Source organism: Aptenodytes patagonicus, chromosome 2 (genome assembly GCF_965638725.1).
Source record: "Aptenodytes patagonicus chromosome 2, bAptPat1.pri.cur, whole genome shotgun sequence".
Lineage (NCBI taxonomy): Eukaryota > Metazoa > Chordata > Aves > Sphenisciformes > Spheniscidae > Aptenodytes > Aptenodytes patagonicus.
Genome location: NC_134950.1, coordinates 131,015,634 through 131,026,358, shown reverse-complemented (window position 1 = coordinate 131,026,358; position 10,725 = coordinate 131,015,634).

The window sequence follows — 10,725 nt, the reverse complement described above, 5'->3', positions numbered from 1 at the left end:
AATTTCTATTAATTTCAGTAATTAGGATTGGGTGATTAAGCTGCTTACTAGATTTCTTCCTCATACTTTTCAATCTGACAGTCAATATTTGGAATTCCTCCACTAGTAATCTCATAAAGCTCACTCCTTGGGTTAACATAACTACCCATAAAATTGGGTGAAGTACAGGAGGCCTACCCTGAGTTTTTGAACTCCCATATTCACAGAATTCTGTCTTTTCAGCCAACTCTTGCTGTCACAGAGCTGAGTGGTAAGGTTGTTTCACTGAACAGTTTCACACAGTGTTTTCCTGTATATCACTTCTGGTCCCTCTATGCACGTGCTTATAACGGTATTCTTTGGCCTCTTCAGGGATCTGCTTGGTAAAGTGCCATGGGACAAAGCCCTGGAGGGAAGAGGGGCCCAAGAAAGCTGGGTAATATTCAAGGATCACCTCGTCCAAGCTCAGGAGTGATGCATCCCAACAAAGAGGAAGTCAGGCAAAAACACCATGAGGCCTGCATGGATGAACAAGGAGCTCCTGGACAAACTCAAACACAAAAAGCAAGCCTGCAGAGAGTGGAAGCAAGGGCAGGTAGCCTGGGAGGAATAGAGAGAAATTGTCCGAGCAGCCAGGCATCAGGTTAGGAAAGCTAAAGCCTTGATAGAATTAAATCTGGCCAGGGATGTCAAGGGCAACAAGAAAAGCTTCTGTAGGTACGTTGGGGATAAAAGGAAGACTAGGGAAAATGTGGGCCCTCTCTGGAAGGCAACAGGAGACCTGGTTACCCGGGACATAGAGAGGGCAGAGGTACTCCATGACTTTTTTGCCTCGGTCTTCACTGGCAAGTGCTCGAGCCTCACCACCCAAGCCGCAGAAGGCAAAGGCAGGGACTGGGAGAATGAAGAGCCACCCACTGTGGGAGAACATCAGGTTTGAGACCACTTAAGGAACCTGAAGGTGCACAAGTCCATGGGACCCGACGAGATCCATCCACGGGTCCTGAAGGAACTGGCGGATGAAGTTGCTAAGCCACTATCCATCGTATTTGAGAAGTCGTGGCAGTCCAGTGAAGTTCCCACTGACTGGAAAAGGGGAAACATAACCCCCATTTTTAAAAAGGGAAAAAAGGAAGACCCAGGGAACTACAGGCCAGTCAGTCTCACCTCTGTGCCTGGGAAGATCATGGAACAGATCCTCCTGTAAGCTCTGCTAAGGCACATGGAGGACAGGGAGGTGATTCGAGACAGCCAGCATGGTTTCACCAAGGGCAAGTCCTGCCTGACAAACCTCGTGGCCTTCTATGATGGGGTGACTACATCAGTGGACACGGGAAGGGTTACAGATGTCGTCTATCTGGACCTCTGTGAGGCCTTTGACATGGTCCCCCACAACATCCTTCTCTCTAAACTGGAGAGGTATGGATTTGATGGGTGGACTGTCCGGTGGGTGAGGAATTGGTTAGATGGTCACATCCAGAGGGTAGTGGTCAACGGCTCAATCTCCAGATGGAGATTGGTGACGAGTGGCGTCCTGCAGGGGTCCGTATTGGGACCGGTACTGTTTAGTATCTTCATCAATGACATAGACAGTGGGATCGAGGGCACCCTCAGCAAGTTTGCAGATGACACCAAGCTGAGTGGTGCGGTCGACACGCCAGAGTGACGGGATACCATCCAGAGGGACCTGGACAAGCTCGAGAAGTGGGCCCGTGTGAACCTCATGAAGTTTAACAAGGCCAAGTGCAAGGTCCTGCACCCGGGTCGGGGCAACCCCCGGTATCGATACAGGCTGGGGGATGAAGGGATTGAGAGCAGCCCTGTGGAGAAGGACTTGGGGGTACCGGTGGATGAAAAGCTGGACATGAGCCAGCAATGTGTGCTCGCAGCCCAGAAGGCCAATCGTATCCTGAGCTGCATCAAAAGCAGCGTGGCCAGCAGGTCGAGGGAGGTGATTCTGCCCCTCTACTCTGCCCTGGTGAGACTCCACCTGGAGTACTGCGTCCAGCTCTGGAGCCCTCAGCATAAGAAAGACACGGACCTGTTGGAGCGGGTCCAGAGGAGGGTCACAAAAATGATCAGGGGAATGGAACACCCCTCCTATGAAGAAAGGCTGAGAGAGTTGGGGTTGTTCAGCCTGGAGAGGAGGCGGCTTCGGGGAGACCCTATTGCAGCCTATCAGTACTTAAAGAGGGCTTACAAGAAAGATGGGGACAAACTTTTTAGCAGGGCCTGTTGCGACAGGACAAGGGGGAATGGCTTTAAACTAAAGGGGGGTAGATTTAGACTAGATAGAAGGAAGAAATTTTTTTACGCTGAGGATGATGAAACACTGGCACAGGTTGCCCAGAGAGGTGGTGGATGCCCCATCCCTGGAAACATTCAAGTTCAGGTTGGATGGGGCTCTGAGCAACCTGATCTAGTTGAAGATGCCCCTGCCCATGGCAGGGGGGTTGGACTAGATGGCCTTTAAAGGTCCCTTCCAACCCAAACTATTCTATGATTCTAGGATTCTCTTGATAATAATCATCAGAAGTCCCATTTTGGGAAGTTTTTGAGGAAACATGTATGGACAACCCCATCCAACACAACAGTGAGCAGGCTGGTCCTGAGTAAGCAATGCAACTATGCAAGTGTTCTCACTTTATCCCTGAAGGAAACCACTGCAGGCTAAAGCAATGCTATAAAGGACCAGAAATGCAAAGTTTAATTATTGCAATTATGCAACTGAAACAAAAAGGTCTCTGAATGACCTGGGAGATTGAGGATTCAGTGTGGTAGGTGATTAGATGCTAGACTAATGGTGATGATATCTGGGTTCATTAGAGAGCTAATAAATTCAAAGTGAAAGACATGGTGTTCATTGTTGGAGAATTTACAAGCTGCGGTATGTTTAGATATTGCAGTACAGCTTGATCCTCACGCATTTGGTTGCACGTTTGGAACTTATGTGCATGCTTGGTAATTAAAGCATATGATAGATGGAAGGTCATCACAATATGCTTAAGAAACTGATTATGTATTATGTAGCAAGAACAGCCATTGCTTGGATTCTTTGGACCAAGCTGCTGAATGGCTAGGATGTACTTGGCATTACAGCACGGTTGTAATTTAATGTCTGTCTTCCCCCAAATGAGGCTTTGCACCCTTTTCTTAAGGTCTTGATTAATAACCCAAACTAAACTGGCTATGTTTTCGCATTGTGAAGTTTAATAAAATTTCAGCCTGTTGTATCTCTTAAGTCAGTTCATGCAGTGAGTGACAGAACTTTTATTCAGTATGCATTATTTATTGTTGGTTTGTTTGGTTTTTTTAAAAATTTTTGATTCAAATAAGAGAAGTTAGCTGACCCTGTTACAGAGGTAGCATGAACCTGGTTTAAAACCAGTTGAAGACAGCGGCAAAGTACTTCCCTGCACACACACACATACTTTAAGGCCAGCAAGAGGAAAGCTTCAGAATGGTCTGAACACCCTAGGAAAATCCTTAATTTAATTCTCCATCCTCTAAATTTGTAATTATTTTCCTTTATAAATGATCATCTCTGGCAAATATGCAAATGCTGTGCTGAGGAATTGCACTCAGAATCACAAATGGAAGCAGGGGGTCTGCACTATTCATGCGCTCTGCTCAACTCTTCCTTCTCATGTAAAGGATATAAAGCATTTGTCCAATTACTGTGTCTCTTTCCTGAGTAGAAGAGGTAGTATGTAATTAAAATATGATAGAAATGTCCGTTTTATTTCAATTTGTAAGCAGAGGAGAACTTTGAGAAATTACACTGTGCACTGCCTCTGGCAGCACATGTGGCTTCAGAAATGCCTGCACCACCAGATCCTGTGCTAGGGATCCTTGCCCCCCACGTTGTGCTGGCACAGATGTTGGCAGGGTTACAATACAACATGGATCAGAGGAGCTATACATGTGGGAAAAGAAACTTGGTTTTGGAAGATTGCTCTGAATCTAGATGAGCTTGCTGACCTGATTTACCAAGCATCTACTCAAAAAATTCTACTGGGAAAACTGAGGAGGCTGAAACACTTCCAGGGAGGTGGGAAGGAGCACCAAGCCAGGAACTTCGTAAGGTGGTTTTGTTTGCTTTAGGCTAGTTTTCTTTTTGTTCGTTAGCTGTAGTAGTAATGGAATTTTTTTTTTCTTAGGTTATATGAGTGAAGTCAAAGTAAAGACTTACAGAATACTGTGCAGTTAGGAACACTGCAAACATTTATGTACATCTCCAGATATATTGCTAGCTGGCTTTTGAAGCTTAAAGTAAACTCCCTAGGCTGAACTGATAGACTGCATCTATCTTTTTCTTTCTTTCTTTTTTTTTTTTTTTAAACTGTATCAAACTTTTAGCTATCAAAGCAAACACCACCGAGTTGCCCACGGTTTATAGGGATTTGATCCAAAGCCAGCGACTGCCTCTGCTAACTTCAGTGAACTGGGGAGCAAACTTGCAGTTAAAAAGTAATTTTATGTCACAAAGTAATGCTGCTTTCCATAAGGAAAACCTTACCTTTTGTGTGCGTGTGTTTTTTTCAATTAACTATGAAGAACACCACTTCTCCAGCAGTAGAAGTCATAGAGTACTAATTTTTACCTTATAAGCTAGATGTGAGGATCTTTACTGGGAACTGGACTAGTGCAACAACATTACAAAACATTAGTCATGAATGCTCTCAGGTTGTTTTATGCCATTAGGAAATTGGTTTCTCTTATTTTTAATTCAGGGTATTAAGCAGTAGGTGGCATCCTACTTTAACATTATAGTGAACTGTAGGCTTGCTAGCATGTGTTATCACTTGGCCCAGAAAGTTCTTAGAATTTCTTTTCTACTTGTACTTGTGCAGTATTATCAAGGAAAGACATTTTTTGCTTAAAGTAAACAAGAATGTGTGCAAGTTCTGATGTGAGTACTATGTACTGAAAGCCTGTGAGTACTATATACTGAAAGTCCTAGTTGAAATTTGAGTTTGGAACTTGTCTTGCAAGACTAGAAGCAGACCTTTATAAACCAGGAGAGATGAGCAAAATCAAATTATTAAAAACTTTTCTTAGGAGCTGGATTGGTTCCAGATCTCTCAGATACTCATTGTGTTCTGTCTACAGTGCCAGTGGGAAGCAAAAAAAATTAATCCTGAAAATTAGATTGAAAAACTGCTCAAGTTATGATTCAAAGCAGTAAAAGGAAGGAAATTCATTATCAATATTGATACACTATCCTTAAGTCATCTGATTCAATATCACAAAGTGTAAGATTACGTGTTTAGGTAGAAACAAGTCAAAAAACACTCAGACGTGTTTAATGGAAAGAATCTAAAATAAACTGCTGGAAGGCGAAGAGTTACTGATGGACCTAAGTGATAATGCAGAAGGAAATTGTGAATGGTACAAGTCTTGGGGAGTGGATGACAGAGGAATCAGGTCAGTAACTGAAGCTGGTGTTGCAAGATCTTAATATACTTCACCAGTATCCCTCTGACTTTGATTAGAGGTCCTTATTTCAGACTCAACAAAGGTCCTCAGGGCTCCTTTAGCAGCCCCCAAAGAGGTTGCTAAACTTTCTTTTTATTATTTTTTTTTAAATTGTGTGTGTGTGTGTGTGTGTGTGTGTAGAAATACACTTTCAGTAGAATTTAAGTATAGATTGCACAGGGACCCCGAAGAGTATTCTTGGAAATACCAGTGCTCGCTCAGGTTTGAATGGGGACTATGAGGAGTAGGTGACATTTGAAACTCAGTGACATGAACTGGGTGAGGTACTTCTTTTATTTATTTTAGTATCTATTTATGTGTATGGATTTGTGCCAGGACAGATTTACCTAACAACCTCTCATTCTCTTTCTAATATGATAATTGTATCATGCTGAAAAGGAAGAATACTCAGTGCTTGAATGTTTTTGTGTATCTGGCCCTTGTGATGCAAATAAGCAGCTTTTGTAATATTCAAAATCACATGGGTGTTCAACACAAAAGTATTTCGTTTATTGTCTAATCTTTTCTCTTTAAGTTGATTGCTTAGATTCTGCACATGAGAGCAGCTCTGTTTTAATAGGTGGTTAAAGATTCAGGCCTTGTTAAATGTTACATGAAAACACACAAAGACATAAAGAGTGTTTAAACACTAGTTTGATATAAAATGTGTGTTTAACTTCATTATAATAACTCACGTGCTTAACGTGATTCACATACTTATGTAACCACCTGAATTCAGGCTATGGAGAGACAGCTTTATGAAAGAATTTGTATGGCACATGGTTTTATCGCAGTATTTATATTTCTAAAAGGAAAGTGCTACTGTAAGATGATAGGTCTTGGGCCAAAGCACCTTGGGTATTGTTTCTCCAGTCTGCTTCATTACTGTTACCATTCTGAAATATAACACTTACACACTCAATAATAAACAAAAACACTGAGTTACATACTGTTCTGTATTGCAGATGAAGCCTTGCTAATGTTATAAACAGTGTTTGGTGAATCAGAACAGCACTCCTCAAATGAAATAATACCTTCCTGTTTATGTTTAGTCCTTACTAATTTACCATACATAATATAATTAAGAAATAAGAGAAAATATAGTTAGAAATGGGACATGGGAATTTCAATATACCTAGGCTGTATAAAAGGTGAGAAGAATAATGAAGGAAATACGGAATGAATTGTCATGGGACAAATTACAAAGCATATAAGGGAGAAAAAAACCAATATTAGTGTCAATTTTATGTTCAGACTATAGTTGGAAGTATTGCCTTTATCTTTTACCAAATTCAACAGCTACGTAACAGTTGCTGCAACAACTTCCTTAAGGTTTTAAGGAAAAAGAATGGATTGTTGGGTTAACAGCATAGAAATAAAACTACTAAGAAAAAGGTATCCTTCTTCTCTAAAAAAGTAATTCCATGTACATCTAAAAGTTATTAGTTTTCAAAGCCAGATAAACTACAGATAAGTTGATAGATAGATAATTATTCTAGGTAGAAACTGAATACACCAAGGGAGTCTGGGCAGCTATGTTCTCTTTTTTTTTTATTTTTCTTTTTTTATTGTCCTTTTTTTTGTTTGTTTGGGTTTTTTAGGTTTTGGTTCTGGCTCTGAAAGCCCACCTAAATCCATACCCTAAACTTTTACATGTTCGTCTGATCTGAGCCCACGACACCTGCAGTGACAGCAATAGTATATAGATCCAGTGTGAACTTACAAAATGTGTACGTTGTGCAATGTTTGAAGCCGTGGGCTGGAAGCTATGTTGTAACTCCAGTGCCATCATTGCAATTACACCAGCGGAGAGCTGGACTTTTTGTCTATTCAGGAGCTTTCAAACACGTAAGTAACCAGGTCATGCTATGGCTGGAGGCAAACATTGACCGCAGTCCTGGAAAAATGTGTGTTGAGTTTAATACTTCAGTGTGCTTATCTTACAAAATACACTTGAGCAAGTGCTAAAAGCATTTCACTAAATCAGAGCTTAATGTTAAGCATATTACCAGTCCTATATTAGTATATGTTTTAAGTGTTTTGTTAGATCAACGCTGGAGAACATAAGCTTGTGCTTATAGGACTAGAGCACTGATTCCAAGTTAATTTTTAAAAAAGTAAGTTAAAAAAGAAACCCATGTACTTACCTTAGCACAAGTTGTACTCAGAATACATGCAACAGCCATGTATATATCACTGTATTGAAGTGTTTGGGCCAAAATATGCAGACACAAGCTGTTTTCCTGCAGTTCAAACTGTAGTCCGCGAAAAATTGAATACATTTCTGCTCGTTATAAGATTCATAGTACCATATTGCCCAATTAAGCTATGGAAATGGAGGCACAGCTAGCTGTGAAATTAATTTCCAACCTTTTGTACCACAATTCTGTAATCTAAAAGTATATGAAAGATGCAATTGATATCAATCAGCAGGTCATTAGCTTGTATTTTCACTTGAGGAAACACTTTGACCCAATTAATATTTCAGAATGTTATTTTTTTAAGTTAATTCTTTCCAGAATCTTTCACATGCTGCTTTTATTCTCATTGAAAATGCTTCATGTGCTACTTATGGTAAGGCTGCTCTTTTAGTGACATTATTATATTGGAGAATAAGGGCCTGGATCACATATGACTCAGGGGCCAGACTTCCAAAGTGTTTAGGGTCTGACTGCATCCTCCTTCAGCTGTTGCTGCTGGCTGGGTGAAGAGGTTACTGCCCCTAACCACCCATCCCTGCTGTCTGCCGACTTCTTCAGGCTTGCCCTGAAAGGCGCTCCGGGGAGCAGCCCGCCTCACTCACCTTTGTCAAAATGGGCTGGATAAGTAAAGATTAGGGAGTGATTATGTGGGGGAATGGAGGAGATATTAAAATCCAGGAGAAGGAGAATGAGGGGCCTGATGGCTGTAAATAAATTCCCTCGTGCACAGGGGAGGAGAAAGTGAGAACACCTTCTCACGCATCCCATGGGAATTACAGAAAAAAATGAGGTGATCCCCAGGAGGCAAAATTGCACAAGGTAATTAAACGTTTCTGAAAATCCTGTATGTTTCCTACCTTCCTCTTTAAGCACCTGAAAACCTTTGTGAATTTGATCTTTAGCTGTTCAAGCTGTTCTCTCAAACTCAATGTTTTACCTGAACTTAATTGAAGTTTGAACAGGCTGAAGCTGATCCTTGCACTTTACTTTATTTCAGTCAATAAACAGTGATAAAGGGAGAGGGAGGAATCAAAATCCATCTAATAATTCTCTCCTATTAGTCACAAAATGCTTTAATAAAGGTACAAATAGTCCAAAGGTTAGCAAAAAGAAATTGCAAAAATTATTCCATTTCTTCTTCATAGTAAGAAAATAAGAACGTAATACTTAATCTGAAATGTCATGGTTGTCTCTGTTCTGGTTTAAAGGATGTTAAAGTTCAAGTGCAATCTAATGTTTCATGCTATTTTAGGTGGGATAAGAGGCCCAGAAATCAGGCATGTTAGAATAACCTTGTTACTATGTGAAGTTGAATGCAGTTGGACTTTCAAGGTAAGGACATCAATATTTAGCAGCTATGAGAAATGTAGAATATTCATACCAGAGTCTGGAAATGTACTCAAATATGCAAATATCCCATACCTGGAAGATGCATTCAGTGTTTCTAAATTAAATGTTTGTGAAGAACAACAGGATTAGTTAAAATTTATCAAAATAAATCTCTCTAAGAACCACCGTATCAATTCATTAACTTTGCCAAGTTGTCTTGCCAGAGATGACAGAATTGGTTCTGTAGACAGGAAGTTGTGAATGACAATCTAGACTTTGAGGAAAATATGGAGGCATAGAGAAGGAAAGGAAAAGTGTAGCTGGAATGAGGGGAGGAGGAAACATGACTTCTTGCTGAATTTCTTCAGACAAGTAACTAGTTGGTCACAAGCAGGTACTCTGGGGTGATGTTGGCTCCAACAACTGTGGCTCTGCCTCTATCTTGGAGACCTTATTGGGTAAAGAAAGTGTCTTCCACTCTTAGGCCATGCCAGAGATAGGTGAGCTCTTTTCTTTTATCCCAACACTGAGGAAATGAGCCTCAGCTGTCACAATAAGGCTTAAAAGAAGACGACAGAATAAGCCATTTAGACTCTCATTTTACTTATCTAATAACCTACTTTGGCGTGTTGACTCCCAAATGCTTGCTTTTGTTGTTTACCAGATGTTATATTGATACAATCCTTGGACTTTTTCAGCAGGCATTTTCATGGACTAATCACTCACTGTTTGTTATAATAATTCTTTTTCTTGTAACTGAAATAAACCTCCAAGACCCTAGTTTCTGCAACGGTTATGATCACATGTCAGTTCTTTACAAATTGTCCAAGTGTTCATCCTCCATACAGTTTATCATAAAATGTAAACTACAAACTATACAGTTTGAATATGAGAGAAAATAGCAAAGCGCTTCTTTCAACTGCTAAAAGAATATAACAAATTAAAACTTTTTTAATGTCAGAACAAAACTACTGAGAGTGATTCTTCTCTGCCCAGTGCAGTAAGTTCCATAATGTTCTAGCTATAAAAATCTCTTTCCAACCATCTACAGAGCATAGATAATACCTGTTTGTTAACCTGTCTAGTAAATATCTGACCACAATTTCTAATGAGAAAACAGCTGTTTGGATTACAGGAACCTAAAAGTTTATTTGGAAAATACATTTTAGTAATATTGAATTTACTTAGAGAAATTGTAAGCTAACACCATTTAGATAAAATACACACCATAAACTGCACCTACATGTTTACATGTATATTCGGCTTCAAACAAAGCAGGTGATAGAAATTCACAATACCTAGCCCTTAATTGTGAATGTTCCTCCTCTTCTGACAGATGATCAGATATTGAGGATATATATATAAAGACCTGCTCATAATATTAATATATTTGTTAGTTCACTTGAGTAAAGTCGTGATCCTTATTTTTGTAAGGCTTTTGATTGTTGTTTCCTATGGGTAACGTGGTAGACCAGCTTCACTAGAAAAATGGTACTGAAAGGTGGGAAAATGAATTCTGTTCAGATTTTGAATTTCAAGCTGCATATTTCGGCTTGCCCTGGATTTGATTCCACATTATTTGATCCCACTGTATTGCTAAAGATAGAATGATTCTCACGTCTGCTGTTTGACATGATCAAATATGTGAAGGTGATCATAGATTTCTGTCAATTAATGTGAAACAAATTAAGGTTTGGGCTGAAATAATCTGAACAAGTTTTTAGTCCAAGCAGAATAA